The 5,792-nt window shown below is 40.2% G+C and overlaps 1 non-coding gene across 1 annotated transcript; it reads left to right on the forward strand.

Moving 5' to 3' along the window:
- Positions 1 to 376: 376 nt before the first annotated feature.
- LOC115868151 lies at positions 377 to 567 on the forward strand. The gene has a single exon (XR_004045439.1). It is a non-coding gene; the product is annotated as a U2 spliceosomal RNA (small nuclear RNA).
- The last annotated feature ends 5,225 nt before the right edge of the window (positions 568 to 5,792 follow it).

Below are 5,792 nucleotides of genomic sequence, written 5' to 3' on the forward strand. Positions count from 1 at the left end.
TGCTGCATTGAACACTAATGACAGAAGACTTGATGAGCTCTCAGTGGAAATCAAGAACATCTCCCATGAAGAGAGCAAAAGGTCATCCTAAATATAGTGAAGAAAGAAAAGGATCAAAGTGGATTTCAGAAGAGACTCTGAAACTTGCTTTTAATCATAAAGTAGCTAGGGAAAATGGATTAATGATGATGAAGTTAAAGAGCTGAACAGAAATTTTCAAAAGACAGCTCAAGAAGACAAAGCAAAGTTTTATAATGAAATGTGCACAGTCATAGAGGTCAAAGCCCAAAGAAGAAGAACATGCACAGCATATCTTAAACTTAAAGAACTCAAGAAAAATTTTAAGTCTTGAGTTGCAAGATGGACCTCTATGGACCTCGCTTCTCGGCCTTTTGGGTAAGATCAAGTGTAGTATCTGTTCCTATCAGTTTAATATCTGATACGTCCTCTATCCGAGGACAATATAGTAAATGGATTTTTGGAGCAAGGAGATGGAATAGGAGCTTGCTCCATCCACTCCACACATTGACCTGGTTTTGCAGTGCTTCCAAGAACGGTGCACCAAAAAAAAAAAAAAGTCTATGGACAAACATTGAATGATGCAGTAAGTAAACATCAAAAGAAGATGGCAAGAATATGCCGAATCACTGTACCAAAAAGAACACGTTCATATTCCACCATATCAGGAGGGAGCACATGAGCAAGAACCAATGTTACTGAAGGAAGCAGCCCAAGCTGCACTGAGAGCATTGGCCAAAATCAAGCTTCTAGGAATTGATGGAATACTAATGGAAAGGTTTCAACATGCTTATGAAACACTGGAAGCCCTCACTCATCTGTGCCAGGAAATTTGGAAGGCAGCTACTTGGCTAACTGACTGGAAGAGATCCATATTTGTAGCCATTCCAAAGAAAGGGGACCCTACAAGATCCATTAATGCCTTGCAGTGTGCACATCTGCTGCATTAGACCTTTGTAGACTGTTGAAAAGCTGGGAGGTTTTTCTCAGGGTGAAGGTGCACCTGACACAAGTCATGTGAAAGAAGGACATGAAATAAGGAAGAACAAAGAAGAATCAATGTATTTGCATTGTGGTGCTGGGGAAGAATAGTGAATGTACCAGGGACTGCCAAAAAGCCAAACGTCTGTCTTGGAAAAAAGTCAGATCAGATTGCTTCTTAAAGGTAAGGATGTTCGGGCTTCGTCTTACACACTTTGAACATGTTGTTGGGAGAGACCAAGCCTTGGAGAAGGACATCCTGCTTGGCACAGTGGAGGAGCAGTGAAAATGAGGAAGGCCCTGAATGAGATGAGCTGACATAGTGACTGCACCAGCGGGCTCAAGCACAGGAACGGCTGTGAGCCTGTGCAACACAGGGCAAGGTTTGGTGCTGTTGGAACCCAACAACCACCTTTCACTACCGAGTGCTGCTGTAAAGCAAAGTCACTCAAGCGGGTGCTTTCCGAAAGTAGAAGTGTATTATTCTCTTCTAGCTCCAAAGGCTGCAAGTCTCAATGCAGGGTTTTGACTCTAGAGCAGGTCTTTATTTATTTATTTTGGTATCTAGTGGCTTCTAATAATCCTTGAGGTCCCTCAGGTACTGGTAAAGATCTTTTCACATGGTGTCTATCTGTCATGTGTTTGTGTGTCTGGACTGCCATCATAAGACACCATTCAGACAGGATTAAGTTTAGGGCCCACTATTTTCCACTAGGAGCTCATTAACATAAAAAAGAAAACCTCTCTTTCTAATCAGTGTAACATTCACAGGTATAGGGATAAGGACCCACATCTATTTTTGAGGAACACATTACAGTACATAACCATATGAAAACATTGAGGGTATAAATGTCTGATGGGGAAAAAAATAAATAGAAGCTTGCAACCAGTAAAATGTTCCTTCGTGTATTCTCTATGCAATTTGTAAGAATCATTTCAAAAGCCATCTCATCCATGTAAGCTTCCCTGACTCAACCAATCATCTGTGAACTTCTCTTCCTTGGGATCGCCAGCAACTATGCATTGTATGTCTCTGAAGGCACTTCCACCATTTACTGGTCCCCAAAGTTATTGCACCTCCTGTCTTCTTTCTCTTAGCAAACTTGTCATATTTGGAAGTCAGGCCATTTTCATATTTCTAGATTAGCCTGTTCAACACACAGTTCTACAGAAATGCAATGAAGAAAGGTTAAAATCACCAGACTATCTGGCTTTAAATCAGAGTTGTCACATACTAGCCATATAACGATGGGCACACTCACCATACGTTTGTGCCTCTGTCTCGTCTCCTTGCCAGATGATTGGGAGGACAGAAAAGAGATATTAAAACTTCCCTGCTTTAGGTCTGATGTAGAAGATATTCAGTAAGGGTTTCTGCCTACTTAATCCTAACCAAGACAACTGCTTGTGAGCAATTACACAATTACTAGGAATTGCCATTTCTTTCTTTGTTTATGTATGCTTCATTGGAATTAGGGTTGAAGCCTGGAGCAATTTTTAAAATCATGGATTTCTAAAATCAAAACATCTTGGGTTTGGGTTGCAGTTTGTTTCTATCTAAAACATGTTTGCTTTTTTTAATAATTTTATTGGGGGCTCGTACAATTCTTATCACGATCTATCTATTGTGTCAAGCACATTTGTACATTTGTTGCCATCATCATTCTCAAAATATTTGCTTTCTACTTGAGCCCTTAATATCAGCTCCTCGTTTTTCCCCTTCCCTCCCCACTCGCCCCTCCCTCATAAACCTTTCATAATTCATAAATTATTATTTTGTCATATCTTACACTGTCCAACATCTCCCTTCACCCACTTTTCTGTTGTCCATCCCCCAGGGAGGAGGTTATATGTAGATCCTTGTAATCGGTTCCCCCTTTCTACCTCACCTTTCCTCCACCCTCCAGGTATCGCCACTCTCACCACTGGTCCTGAAGGGGTCATCTGTCCTGGATTCCCTGTGTTTCCAGTTCCTATCTGTACCAGTGTACATCCTCTGGTCTAGCCAGATTTTTAAGGTAGAATTGGGATCATGATGGGGGGGTGGGAGGGGAGGAAGCCTTTAGGAACTAGAGGAAAGTTGTATGTTTCATCATTGCATGTTGCATGTTTTCATGCAATAACATTCCTTTACAAAGGTAGAACCATATCTTCCAGATTAATGCATGTCACAATAAAGCAAGGAGGCCACTAACACAGTAAATATGTGGTAGTTGGGAGCTACCATTCATTGGTCACCCTCAAGGAAAGAGATCCACACCACAATGTCCAACGATTGCCAGTTTTAGAACCTTAGGATAGCAGTTATATGGTTCTGAAACAGTGGGACTTTCAGCCTTCAGACCAAGGGGTTCCCCAGGAAAATGATTTTTTTTTTTTTTAATACCAAGGGCTATAAGTGAGTTTGAGATAAACCCCAATTCACTTACGGGGGTTTTCACATCAAATCCTTCTGGTGTAGCTTATGGAGGATGTTGTTTAAAGCCCTGTAGTCTGCAGCACAAAGCCTGGATTGGCAAGGCCTGGGTAACAGCTTGGTCAAAAATATCCAATTAGGAACATAGTAGTGGGCATAAGCTCCCCTTGGGTTCTTACTGAAAGATTTGCTGTACTATCAACTCCATTGTTTAGGTAAATAGTGTCTAATCACAAGTTTAATCTGTACAAGTCAACAATTCATATATGCTTGTTCATGGCCAGTTTATACTTGCGTAGTTTCCTTCTACAACAGAGTTTTAAAGTCTATACCATTGGCTACATTAATGTCACTATCAATGGAATTACCTTAAGCCTCAGGGAGATGATTGACAAAATGTGACCTCCTTGAAGGAAGAAAGTTTTCCTTTTTTTGGATTCGTTTTTAAGAGCACTCTCAGCACCTACAGCTTTGGCCTGCACATAGTAGCCTCTCAGCAGGTAACTGTGGGACACATGAACATATATATTATTCAGTAACTTATATGAGTTAAGACTGAAGATGAAAAATGGATGCTGCATCTCACGTGGTGTATCATTGCACATTTCAGATATGTTTGTGGTCATTAAATGTTGATAAACTGAACATCTAATGCACACAGCTCTCACCCTAAGATCCAGAGTTTACCACCTGACACTCTTTGGTCCCTGAATTGTGTGGGTGTCAGCAGCTTCCCAGGCATCAGATACTCTTCACTCCTGCTTATCCAGTCCTCTGTGTGGTCAGGAGGGATGGAGCACAATCACCCAGTTAAGTTGCAACCTCAGCACATTCCCACTTAGCCTGACTGTACTCAGCTCCTCGTGCCATGCTTACATTAGTCACTTTGCCCTCGTTTGATCAGGAGGAAGGAAAAGAGACCTTTGCTAGATTTTTTTTTTCCTCACATAGCACAGAGTGACTGGTGACTTTGACCTACTGGCCTTCAGGTTAGCAACTGAGCATTTAACTATCTTTCCATCAAGGCTCCTTTAAGAGTTGTTCTAGGTGGAGTCCGTTATAAGCACTTTGCTTCAAAGCTAAAGGGCAGTGTTTCTAGCCCATCCATGGCTAGCTTCTTGGAAGATCAGATTATATGCTTCTGTAAATATTGTTGTTAGGTGTCACCAGTCAGTTCCAACTCACAGCGACCCTATATACCACAGAACAAAACACTGCCCGGTGCTGTGCCATTTTCCCAATTATTCATATGTTTGAGCCCACCAATGCAGCCACTATGTCAATCCATCTCTGTTAAAAGTTTTCCTCTTTTTCACTGCCCTGAGACTTTACCAAGCATGATATCCTTCTCCAGGGACTGGTGTCTCCTAACAGCATGTACAAAGTTTGTGAGACCAAATCTTGCCATCCTTGTCTCTAAGAATCTTCCTGGATGTACTTCTTCCAAGACATAGTTGATTGTCCTATTGGAAGTCCATAGTAATTTCAATATTCTTAATCCACACCATAATTTAAATGCATCAATTCTTCTTTGGTCTTCCTTATTCAATGTCCAATTTTCACATGCACATGAGGCAATTGAAAATATCATGGCTTGGGTCAGGCACACTTTAGCCCTCAAAGTAATTGCCTTGCTTTTCAATGCTTTGAAGAGGTCTTGTGCTGCAGATTTACCCAATGCAATGACGTTTGATCCTTTGACTGTTGCTTGCATGAGCATTGATTGTGGAACCAAACAAGACAAAGGAGATGACAAAAAACAGAAAGAATATTTCAAGATCTATCCTACAGTACTACACTGTCAATGATAGGATGATATTTGTACACACATAAGAAAGACCAAAGAAGACCATTATTATTCAAATTCATACACCAACCACTAAAACCAAAGATGAAAAAATTGAAGATTTCTACCAACTTTGGAAGTGTGAAATTTAGCAAACATACAATCAAGTTGTATTGAACTCATGAACTGGGAAAATTTCTTTAGGAATGGTATAACACACAAGGGACTACCTATAGCAAATTGAAATACCTCAAGAAGAAAAAGTGAATAGTATCATTTAAAATTGGGCAAAGGGAAAATTTACCAAAAATTATCTCAATTGGCTAAAAAGCATATAAAAATGATCATGATCATTATCCATTTGTGAGATGCAAATTTTTTTAAATGAGATTTTACCTTTTTCCAACGATGACAATCCAATTAAAAAAAAACAAAAACAGGAAACACCAAATGCTGGAGGAGGTGCAGAGAGATTAGAAATCTCATGTATTGCTGGTAGGTCTGTAAATATGTACTTTATGGAAAACAATCTAGCACTACCTCCAACCACTGGTAATAGAAGATCCATATGTGACGAGGGAGTGTTTTATT

Source organism: Echinops telfairi, unplaced genomic scaffold (assembly GCF_000313985.2).
Source record: "Echinops telfairi isolate 266 unplaced genomic scaffold, ASM31398v2 ScPeMD7_7;HRSCAF=31, whole genome shotgun sequence".
Classification (NCBI taxonomy): domain Eukaryota; kingdom Metazoa; phylum Chordata; class Mammalia; order Afrosoricida; family Tenrecidae; genus Echinops; species Echinops telfairi.